Genomic DNA, 12,641 nt, shown 5'->3' on the forward strand with positions numbered 1-12,641 from the left:
TGTTCAAAATGTATTCATGCCCTCTAATTGTATGGTTCTTCCAACATATTGTTTATGGTAATAACCTTTTGATTCAGGTATTTGCCCTTCTCTTATGCTCCAGCCACCTATGATAATAGGCACACTTGTATGCTGATATATTTTCCTTAGATGACTTCCTATAAAAAGCTACTCAGGGATTCAACCACAAGAACAACTATCATTGGTAATAATAACAGTTTAACTATATTTTATTCCAAAATGCTTATATCCAGGTAAAATTATCATAGTTGAGTTCACTACTCCTCTTATAATGCTAATGTTATTGATCTTCTCTTCTGGGTGTTCAACAACCAAAGTTTAGAGACCAAAACTGAAGAGGTAGCTGGGCTAAAAAGGCAGCCAATATTTTGGCCCTGGCCCTCCAAGGTCAACTACAACAATAAGATCCAGGACATGAGGGAACCTTCTCCAAGATCCTGCATTTTTGGTGAGTCACCCAACCTCCTGAGCAGGGAGGTTGCTGAACACCAAAACAGTAAAGATCCAACAAAAAGTGTGCCAAAGGAATGTCACCTGGAGGAAAAAAATCTCCCATGCTTTCACAGAAGGCAACATGGTCAAGCAAGGCCGTGACACATCCTGATGGCTGACACTGACAGAGGAGCTAAGAGGCTCTATGCATGGTTCCAAGACAGCGCCTGCGGAGATTCAATTGACCTTGTTAGAGAGCAAGAGGTTGATTTTATTTAATATAGGTCTCACCGTAACTTGGTCTTGAACACCCAGTAGAAAAGTATAACTATATAAGACAATAGTTATTTGAGTTCAACAAAAGTTTTAAGTTTTTAAGCCCAATGTTTAAAAACAAATTGTTAGATTTTTAATCCTTTTACAGCCCCAATGGAGAGAAATTATGCTTATTATAGACAGCTAAGCCAGTCAAACACACTACAGATCCTCACACTACATAGGGACAAGCCACTGTTGGGTGTGCTTGCTTTTCGTAAAACCCCTTCACATAAAACAAAAAGAAAGGGAGATATGTTGGGAGCAATGCTACATAATTCTAGGGAAAAATCATTTGAGTAGGCCTAGTTCTCCTGCCTACAGCCCAGCTAGGACATTCCAGACATAACTGCATCTTGGCCTCGGGTCACAACTGAGACCTCAGTGATCCCCGGATGCTGTCATCTCCAGGACAAGACCACACCTGTGGGAGATGCCAGAGAGGAACCAAATCTTCATCTGCATAATTCCTCATTGTTCTTAGATTTCCCCTGCCCCCCAGCCTTTTGTTACACCTTGTCTATCCCAATGTAAAGTACTGAACTCTATATTTCACTTGTTACATCTGTTTCCCCAGGTACTGAATAAAAGGTGCTGCAAGCTAGGGGGTCTTTGTCTTTGCTGCCCAGAGCAGCACTGATCAGACCCAAAGCTCAGCTTCTTCTCAGTCTCATTTGTCTACCTTTCCTGTAATGCGCCGTGTGCTGCCGTGGCTCACAGGAGACTAGGACTCACTGCAGAGGTTCTGGTAACGTCCCCTTCCCCTGTTCCCTACAGTCCTTATTTGGGTTATACCTAAATATATTCATGTAATGCACACATTCACTTTTCTTTTATTAATAAGCTACTTTTCTATCTTTCACAGTATTTTCTAATACTTTCAAATATACTTCTTTTACCCATATCTTTGCTCAGGGTCTGCTCTTAAGAGAAACTACCCCTAAATATCAATCCTGCCTGATCATCCTTTAAATCCGCTAGAGGTGATCAATCTCTTCTGTAACAGCATTTTACCTGTTTCATTTCAAAAGACCACTTTAATATCTAAATTCAGAAGGTACTATATTGTTACCTGATGCTACAGTGCTTCAGAACAGATATGAAAGAATTCTAAGAACTGACATCCATAGGATTTGGTAACACCTTCCTAACTTTTCACAGTTTGCTCCAGGATCACTGAGGTTTTGTCTAGAGAACTAAACCCTTGACTTAGGAATTATAAGCTGGTCAAAGTTCTAGAATGATAGAGTATTATTTGCAATGACATCAAGTGAGACAGTGTGACTTAGTAGAGTGTACTATGACTGACTGGGCTTTTTCTCAGAGGAAATTGAAAGTAGTAGAGGATAAATGGCTTTATCAAAGTCAAGCATCTTGGATGGGTGTGCAGAGGTGGGATAAGACCTCCACTATATTCTCCTGGTACCTTGCTCTGCGCAGGGCTCTGGGTCAATGGAAGATCACAGTAGAGTTGGTCTTTAGTCCTGATTTTTAATTTTTGGATTGTTTTTACCAGAGCACTGATAGTTGTGAGGTATTTCCCTTTGATCTTTTGCTATTATTAATTTAAAGTTATTTTTACTGAACATTTCTTCAAAGTGGTACATATACTCTACACTGATTTCCTAATGATAACATATAACACTGTCATTGCTTTGTGCTCTTGTATTTTTTCAAGAGAATATGTTCTTTCAATCTTATAATTACGAGGAAATAAAACTGAATACTTACTCTCCTCATTTACAGGTATGAAGCCTGAAGAACAGAGAGTACATTTTTTGGGAAAATGCTTACTGTAAATCCTGGGACTCTGAAGAGGTTATTCTGACAAGTCATTTTCCCTGGTGTGTCTTTGATGTCTTTTCTTAAGGGTAAGCTTGTATGGACTGGCATGCCACGTATAAGGGATCTGGAGTCAGATTTTCTGAATTGAAATTCAGATTCTACCACTTATCTTGGGGAAATTACTTAGCTTATCTGTGATTATGTTTTCTCACCTGAGGATTAAATGAGAATGAAATATGTTATACAATTTAAAATATTCCAAATGGAGCCAGACACTATCATCATTCTATCTAGTCATTCAAGAAGCAGTATCTGGAAAGGTTAAAATCTTACTGCCCAAATGTAAAAGCAAGAGATTTTAAATATTCTGCATTATAATATGGAGTACTTTCTACAGAATCCTAGACAATCTTTAGCTTCTTCTGTGAGTAGGTCAAATAGCAAAATATATCTCATTTCTTTAAATTTTAAGTCCCTTGTGTGCCGAATTCCTGCGTTAGCATGGAGAGCCTTTTGTGTTATAAGCACCAACCTGACAAATTGCTGTTCATTTTCCAGGTGACTTGGCCAACCCATTTCCCACAGTGCTGACAAAGCCTCCATTCCCAGTTATCACCCAACAGTGCTGCCCACATCTACCATTTCAGAAAGCCTAGGAGTTTACACAGAACAGTGTACAATTATTGTCAGAGATCAGATGGCTATATATGAATCAGAGAGCATACATTCATGGGTAAAAACGTCCCTTTATGTCTGCTTCTCTTTCTTTCTCGAAAACAGAGCAGGTAGTTAGGATTGGAAGTGGAAAGATTGTCATTGTGAAATTTATGAGGCACATTTTGATAAATATGTGTGCATGTTAAATGTCTTATTGGTGAAAACAGAACTGAACTCATAGAAAGTAATTTGCAGTTAGGAGTTTGATGGTAAGAAATCCATAGCAAAAACATAAAGTGCTCTCAATGTAAATATCTTTTGACTTTAGGGATATATTCTGGTTTACCTCATGTCTGTGCATATGGGAATCTTATAATTTGGCATCAAACTAGAGAATATTTCAACCAATTTGCCTTTTGAGGGCAGGATACTTTTCTTTGTATCAGTTCAGATGATTTTATTATGATGGAGAGCAGATTTGTTTTATTTTTATGAGCCCACTATAGTTTAGTGCATTTGGATACTTTAAAAAGTCCTATCTTTAATTAAACTGGCTTGATGTTACTTTGTTGCATATTTTTCCCTTTAATATTTTGATGGAATTCTTCTGCTTTAAATTCTTTAACTGCTGTTTATAGTCTCAATGGGGGATAAGGCCTTGGAGGCTTGCAGTTTCTCTTCCTGTAATTATGCACAGTTAAAAAACTGAATTGTTGATCTCCTGATAGAATTGATGATCTCCTGATAGAACAACATTTAGACTTGTTGCGTGTTACAGTTTAATATTCATCTCATAAGAACTGCTAAAAATCAATCTTCAATTTGCAAATGCCTAGGATTTGAAGCATTGATTATGAAAAATCTGTATCATTTTTGACAGTTCTCTCTTATACAATGATGGCAAATCATTGTCAGTTGTGTTATTTTTCGCTTTCTTTAAAAGCCCTAGAGTATAAAATTGGTTGTTAGCAAGTGAGGTTTAAACTTGAGGTTGCATTTCCCTTTCTTTGGCAACTCAACCTTTGTGTATCCTGGAGTTGGTAAAATGAACAAGGAGAGATTGGGTCAGCCTGGAATGATGTAAAGATTCCTTTTTTCCTTTGCTTTTTGCTTTTCTTCATGGTAGACCCAGCCTAACTTTGGCAGGCTCAGAATGTCATGAGGTTGTTTGATGTAAGGAAAGAGGATGGAAAGGAGGAAATGTCTCAGGTCAGGTAGGAACTGGAGATGTTTTAAACTGTCTATGAAGGACACTTCTAGAAATTGCTCAGAGGCTCACATCTGGACCCAAAAGACTTGGCAAAATTAGGTGAGGTTTGGAACATGTCACTAACGGGGGGTTGTGTGGTGGGGAGAGGGGAACAAATTGTCAGAAGTGACAGAACAGAGGAAACTGTGATCATCAGGCAGCATTCGGGGCCAGGAGACATGGAACCCTGGTTCCAAATGACTAGGCACAAGAAAGGCAGGAAGATTGACAGAATCCAGTTGAAGGAGGTTGGCTCAAAGCAGCATGAGTTCAAAAGATGGGAAACGCTGCAATTGGAAATCTAAGAGGTTACCAGAAACTCAGCCCTGTGATATGAACATTGGTTCTACTTACAGACAAATATTAATTCTAAACTCTGCCAGACTGAGGCAACAGGGTCTAAAAGCAGGCCTGTCTCCTTCCACACTGTGAAAGAGAAGAAAGTGGAAAGAGTGATCAGAGCAACCAGTATTAGCTGCCACTTTCTGCAAGACCTTATTACTACTTTTTATAAATTTCCACTAGGAAAAAAAGGAAGAAAAATTTTAAAACTGAAAGAATCTGTTTGAGCTAGAATGAGAAAGATGTTTCCTTGGTTACAGATCTTTGTATGTGGCAGAATTATGGTGAAAACACTTTAGGGAAAATTACTTGATTGCTGGGAGGTGTCAGAATTTTTCAACAAATGTTTGTTGAATAGGCATGGATTGAACACCTGCTATGTGCACAGCTTTGAACTGAGTGCTCTGGGGGATATGAAAAATTATCGGCCATCATTCCCCACCCTTATGGAGTTCATACTAGAGTTGAAGAGACAAAGCATACAAAGCAGCAAATTAAATGATAAAGCAAGACTTAAATATCTGAACAAAATGCCAAGGCACTGTGCAGGGCTTTCCCCCTCCTGAGCTCTGGACCAATGGAGAATGTGTCTGGTAGAAGGCATAGAGGGCAATGGATTGCTTTCTTCCTAGTATATAAAGGCTAGATGGAAGTACACACAGCTTGCCATAGATCTCAGTGAGCTGTTGTAGAGTAAAGTCCCAAATTAGACTTATACTCTTAGCCACACAGTGCCTCTGTCCCCATATAATTGAGAAGAATCAGTCTTTATAGAAGACTTTGTTTCCAAAAAGAAAGCAGAAGAGCTAAGCCTACTATTACAAGCTTATTCTTCCCTGTGTTACCTGGAGGTAAAGCAAATGAGGGCTTGAGAGACATTGAGATTTAAGTTATTTATTATGGAAGGATTCATCAGGAGTGGGAAGGAAGCACTTTTCTCTATAGAAGATAACAGAATAAGAAATGAAGATCAGACTGGCAAAGTGTCCTAGAAGGATCTGGACTTCAGGTGCTAAAGAGTGAAGGGCAATCTGGCCCAGAGTGTGCTGGGACCCATATACAAGAGTGAGGGTTTGAGTGGCTGTTCAGGGATGGTAACTTGCTGTGGGCATGGAGACACACTGCTCTATACCCTGGTGGAGACAGTGTTGGAAAAGTTTTGAGAACATGGGGAACTGTGAACACCACCTGAAGAGGATGAGCATGGACTCTGAAAGAAAAGGTCATAATAGGAAGAACTGGGACAAGGATGCTGCTGAGGGGGAAAATAGGAAGAAGGGGAAAAATGAAAATGTGAATGTGAGGCCTGGATCTGAGTTCTCATTCTCCTTTGGTACCTTGGTGTGTTGTTGGCCTCTCTAGACCAACCCCAGCTTCCTCCACTGCAGAGTGAGAGAATTGGAATAGCTACGCTTCTTAGTTTCTGGAAAGTGTGATTAGTACTCCTCAGAGGAGCTATTGTCAGGCAGGACCAGAAAGGTAAATACTAGAGCACGTGTGGGACTCCCCTGGAAGAGATGGAGATGCAGAGGCTTCGATTAGGGAGCAGAGGTTTCTGGGAAGGACACTGTGCTGCTTCCCTGGACAGTGCTGGTGGTGTCTCACGTGGTAGCAGTCTTCATAGCACAGCATGCAGAAGGAACATGGAAACTGGGGAGGCTGGGCTAAAACTCTCTTGGAGGTGGTGTAGTGGTATGCATCTGTAATTCCAGTACTCTGGGAGGATGAGTAAGGGGGATTGCAAGTTTAAGCCCAGCTTGGGCAACTTAGTGAGACTCTATATAGAAAATAGAAAAAAATATAGGGGAGGGAAGAGGCTGGGAATATAGTTCAATGCAAAGGCCCTGGGTTCAAACCCCAGTGCCACAAAAACAAAACAAACCCTAAAATACCTCTTCTCCTTCAGTGACCAGACACAGGTAAGAAGCACCCAAGGTCACGTATGGCTCACGTGTGGCAGAAAGCTCCTGAGAGTAGTGGTAAAGACTACCTTGTTTTATAGACTCACCTTCCACACACCAACCCAGTAATTTCTTATGAGGAGGGGAGAATTTTCTTTTGCACCCTCACATTGTGCATTGAGAAGAGCATTCATCACACCGCTTGGCCTTTCCATTAGTGTTTGGGACAAGAAATAATCAAGGTAGTAACTGACTTTCAACGTCTTTCTGTATTCCCTGAACAATCGGTCTTTTATTACTTTTAGTGCATGTTGGTGAGATTTGTTACATGTTTGAAAGAAGTTGTCTTTTATTCAAGATTTTAAAAAGTATATATATATATATATCTCAAATGGCTTTCATCCTGAAGACGGGGGGATGAGGCTGGGTGTAAGGAAACCCACCCACAAAATAGTTATCTTCAAATATGACAGACTTAATACTGTAATAGTCAGTGAACTTTCAATGTGAGCTGATACCTAATTTAGCTCACCACAGACAATAATGTTTTATTATCGGCTTATTAACCATCCACTTGTTTATTCGTTATCAAGTATTTATAAGCACTACTAGGCATCAAGCCCTGTGTTAGGTGTTGAGCATAAAATGGAGAACAAAACATCTGGATTTTCTGCCTTCTTGGAGGAAGTTTCACATAGGGAAGAGATGTGTGTGGGAGAGACGGATGTGAGCAAATCTGGAAATACATAATTATATTTCATAAGACTTACTGCACAGAAAAAGTGCAAGCTGCTTCAGTGACTTGTAATCAAAGCACCAGTCCATTCCCAAGGTATAGGAAGGCAAATCTCTTGTCTCCATGATGTGGCCTCACCATCTTTAGGTCACAGCAGACATTCTCTATCCTTGGTCCCTTTCCTAGAACATTCTACTTCTCCCACTTCCACTCTGTGGACTCCCTGTGATCCAGCTCTAATGTTAATTCCTTGTTAGCCAGTAGGAAATGGCTTCATTGAGCCAGGGCTAAGGATACCCCCTAACTCCATGCCCCAGTTAGTTCCCAGTGGTTCCTTTAACCGTTTGGCCTTAGTTTAGGCCCATGACCTGACTCTGTGCTGACCTCACTCTGATTCCTTCAAATAAGTGTTTTCTTCCTTTCCTTTTCTTTTGAAAGAGCTGCATCAAGTATTTAAGTATAAATTAAAAATGAGGATTGTGTTTTAAGCCATGTGTTCTAGTTAATTTCTTGTCATTGGAACAGGATATCTGCCACCCACAATTAAAAGAAAAGGTTTATGTTGGCTCTTGTTTTCAGTTCATGGTCATCTGGCTCCAGGACAGAAAGGGCATAGTGAAAGGGTCTGGTGGAGCAAAGCAAGCATAGAGCAAAGGGAGGAGTGAGAAGGGAGATGCACCTTTCCAGGTCACCCCTGGAGGACTCACCTGTACCCAGGCTCCACCTCCTAACCGTTTACACAGCTGCTGCTTCATTCATTCATCCATGAGTGAATGAATCTGCTGATGAGGATACTCCACCATCCAGTCAACTTCCACATGCTCTGCCTCTGAACACAGAGGCTTTGGAGGGACATTCTAGATCAAAACCCTAACACCATGGAAGCTTGGAATTAGACATCTCAGAGTCCTGCTCCTTGGCACTCAGGTTGTCCTGGGAGACATCACCAAGGGGACTTGGCAGGTGTCCTCCCATGCTCCTGAGTTTGAGTACTCCAAAATTGTCATTTAGCTCTGGTTAATGATGAACTCTAATTCTGAACTTCCTAAACTGAAACTGGGTTTGTGAACATAATATGTGCCCAATAAATGTCTGCAAAAACCCCTAAAAACTAAAGGGGAAAAAATTAAACGGCCAAGAAATGACTATAGGAGGGAAACACAATCATGTTCTAGAAAAACCTGGTAAGTAACCAGGAGTTAAGTTGTCCTCAGGGGAAGGAACTACAGTGGCAGTACTCAAAGGGTTTAGAAGGGACAGACTAGCTGGCTGATGTCTTGATGTTCTTGGCCTGGGCTTAACATTTCTGCCCAGTGGTGAGAGATTGGGCTTTACATGAGGATCCTTTCTCAGAGCATGGGTGCCCAGGAAGGTATGGACGTTTCTTGACAGATATGAATAGCCTTCCCTGAAGACAAGTTTCATTCTTGGGGAAGGAGGAGGTGCTAAGGTATCTTGAAACAAGAAATGACTTCAGGTGTGGAGCGAAAGAATGGGAGGGGAAAAGTTTGTATAGGTAGATTGTGAACTGGTTTCCTATATCTAAGCTCCAGCTCTGTTTTGTTTTATTTCTTTGTGGGGGCTTTGGATGTAGCTCAGCTGCATGGTTTCAGTTCATCCCATCAGAGATCAACCAAACAATGTCCCAGCAGACAGCAGCACCTTTTAATTTTTCAAAACTCTGTCTGCGTGTGACAAGCATTGTGGGTGACATCACTGCAGCATGACGGCTACAGCCACACTCTGCCCCTTCTGCGCTTCCCAGCCATTCTTCCCTGCCACTGACTGCCGAGCCCTCATCTCCAAGAGTTGGCACATGCTGAGCACTGTACTGCTGCAGAGCCATTCTCAGAACCCAGAAGCCCTGGGACTTCATGTCATTACCTGGTCACTTCCCATGCAGGGCTCTCTGGATTTTAGCAAATGCAGTGCATAGGTGCAGTGGAAGTAGGGGCTGCATGCACAAGGAGAACTGTAGTTGGCCGGAGTTTGGAGATCATCACAGTGGAAGGATCATCTGTTCTTTACAGATAAGGTCAGAAGACAGCAAGCAGCTCAGAGGTAGAATGTTGGCCCTTTATGTTTAGCCAAGTAGAGGGCATGTCCAGGGCTCTGACAAGAAATTGTGAGGTTCTGAATTGAGGATGAAAACAGTCACTTCAACATCTGGTTAGACTGATTTCAGAACCCTGATCCTGGGCAAGCTAGTGTGAATTCGTTAATAGGACACCTACTGTATAGGAAGATATTTCTCTGAACAATGCTGGGAAGAGGTAGAAAAGCTTTGGTCCCCATGGCTGTATATGTATTTGAGGAGAAAATCGAGTAAATTTTAATGAATGCTGCAGTTAGTACTCAAGATGGGGAGCATGAAATAGAAAAGTTAGGAGGAAGAGGGGAGTGAAGGGTACTCCTTGGAGAAGGAGCCTGGAGTCTACCTTGTGGGAGGAGACGATGCAGGTGACAGAAGGCTGGAGGAGGCTATTTCTTCGAGGACATCAGCCTAGGTGAAAACTTCACTCCTCAAACCCTTAAACAAAGGGTGACCGCTAGGTTTTCAGTGCCATTTGGTCGTAGTTATGCAGCATACTTATATTCAGCATAGGAGCAGTATGTGCAGAGGTATGGAGAACCCATGTAAGAGTTGCTCCATCTCCCAGGAGCATGGACTTCCCTGGGTGCTCCTGTCCAGTGGATAGTGGGCGGGGCTGCAGCTGGAGAGGGGCAGTGTACTGAAGAGGGGAGCGTTGCGGGAAAAGCTCTGGGCCAGACCCAGGTCCTGTCCTGGCTCCTGGTTCGCTCTTCCTCAGCAAATCCTTTAACCCCATGGATTTTTTGTTTGTTTGTATGGGATCTGTATGTAAAATGGGATCTGTATGTAAAATAGGATCCATAATGTCTTTTCCCCTTGGTATAAGAGTTTGAGAATCTGAAAGCCTTCTGTGCCATGTAAACTGGGTAGGGATGTGCACCATTATTAGAAATGCAGACCCAGAATTTTAGCCAGACCATGACTTATGATTAAAATATGCATCTCAAAGAAAAAAAATTAAAGTGTATATCTACTATGGGTCATTTTGGAAGTCTACTTTGAATTACCTATAGATTTAAGAACAAAACTGAGTTTCTTTTGAGCTTCTAACAAAGCTTTTCACTAATGTTGGATAGATTTTACAGATAACTGGCTTGTATTTGTGTTGTATTTTTTGTTGGAGATGGAAAATAAAAGAAAAAAATTGTGGAAAATAGCTTGAGAGGGTGCTAGAGAGGACATTACAGAGGAAAGGAGGAGGATGGTTTAAAATACAAAAGAAGAAACAGCCTGCATGAATGAAGCAAGTTGCATGTCTTACGGAGTAGCAGAGAGACTCTGGACCAAGGCCAAGAGGCCTCTGGTCCTGTCCTGTTGCAGGCCTTTGTTGCCACATTTCTTACTCTTTAAAAAAATATAGCAAAAGCATCTTTTTTGAGGGTCTTTTTAAAATTTTTTGGTCAATAAAATGATGAAAATTAAAGCTTTTGCTATCTTACAAATTCATGATTTGGAACTTAAGGGAAAGATAACCTGAAGCCATGCAGAAGAATATTATTATGTCTAACATGGAAAGCCTATGCCTTTGGCGTCAGAGACTCTGAACTTCAGTCTGGCTTTGTCCAGCTTCTTCAGTAAGCTTCTGTCAGCCATCAGCATTCCCAGCAGCCCGACATTTGAAATAGATGTGATTACGCCTCACGGTGTGTCTCAGCTGCTCACGTGAAAAGTGGCCCACACAAATATGAGGCAGTGTGAACCTGTTGGAGGGTTGGTGGCTTTGGAGAGATGCTGCTTCAAAATCTATTTGAAGACTTGCAGGACAGAGGAGAGGGCATTCAACATGACGTAAGTTATGAAATAGAAAAAGAAAATCTAAGGAGAAGGAAAGAGAAAGAATAAACAGTGGTGCTAAACATCATAAATTGTCATAATGTTTCAGAGAGTAGAATGTGACTGTGAATATGTTGTAGTCAAATCAACAAAGGGACATTATTGACTTTCTTTTCTGGGGTGCTTAAAAGTTTTAGATGCCGGGCTGGGGATTTACCTCAGTGGTTCTGCCGCCTGCCTCACAAGTTCAAGGACCTGAGTTCGATCCCTGGTACCAAAAAAAAAAAAAAAAGTTTTAGATGATAGAAATTCATAAAGCATCTAGCATCTTCACTATGGGATGCATTTTGCTTCCAGGCATCTTTTTTGTATGAGTCTGATTACTTTATTCTGTAGAAATTGTTCTTCCATTTTAATGAGCTCCTAGTATACAACCCCCATGAAAAAGGGTTCGAGCAAAAATGGTAGCGTTAGAGCAGTTAAGTCTTACTATCTGTTGTGGAGTTATAAACATTGCTTTCCACTCAGTACCAGTGTCCAAACAATTCTGAAGAGAGAATATGGCTCCCCCTCCTTTGCATTGTATAAAGAATAATTTTAACCATCAAAAGTTCATCAGAGGCAAAACCATAATTGCAATAAGGCAAACTCTCTGACCACAGTGAAGCAAACCTGAAAACAATACAAAAGTTAACCAGAAATTTGTGTTTCCTAAGAAAACAAAACCAACTCTCCTAGAAACACTTTGGCCAGAAAACAAATCAGACTAATTTAAAACTTACAGAATAAGAATAGGACTAAAAACAGAGAAAAATGGATGGCATTTATTACATATATTACTCAAGAGAAAAAGACATCTAGAGAGCGTCAATGGATTTCTACTGATCAAACATTGCGAAGTATCCATTATAAGAAAAATAAATGAAAATGATAAATACTTGAATGTAAAAATTGAGAAACTATTAAGTCATAAAGCCAAATTGTTAGATCCAGATGCCATGCTCCTGACAACATGCCTTTTGGGCTCTCTTTAGGAATAGTCAGATGTTCACCTGTATACTTTGACCCAATTGCACAAGTACAGATGAATAGCTGTTTTGTATCTTTATACAGAGAGGTAAATTCCAGGTTGTTATTTTGATGCTTCTGAGAGGAAGAATATATGGAAGACTGAGTATCTGTGGTGCTCATAATGTGAGATGACCATTTATTAAATCTATGTCTGAAATTGCCACAAAAACCCTTGTTGTAGAACTTTCCTAAGTTCCACAACTTGTAAACATTTATGAACAATTATCATTTGTAAAATAATTCCTTTTCCCAAATCTGTTTCAGGAT

General features: G+C 40.7%; 1 protein-coding gene across 3 annotated transcripts in view; it reads left to right on the forward strand.

Moving 5' to 3' along the window:
- The window catches only part of LOC147827096 (uncharacterized), a 293,364-nt gene that overhangs the window by 157,913 nt on the left and 122,810 nt on the right, over positions 1-12,641 (forward strand). For all 3 annotated transcript variants that reach the window (XR_015453282.1, XR_015453283.1, XM_087216684.1), the window contains one exon: positions 2,515-2,639. The gene's annotated coding sequence lies outside the window, so the exon portion shown is untranslated. The remainder of the gene's footprint in view (positions 1-2,514; positions 2,640-12,641) is intronic.

This window comes from Heterocephalus glaber, unplaced genomic scaffold (assembly GCF_053883595.1).
Source record: "Heterocephalus glaber isolate CG9 unplaced genomic scaffold, H.glaber_assembly_v1.0 deba00001457, whole genome shotgun sequence".
Taxonomy (NCBI): Eukaryota; Metazoa; Chordata; class Mammalia; order Rodentia; family Bathyergidae; genus Heterocephalus; species Heterocephalus glaber.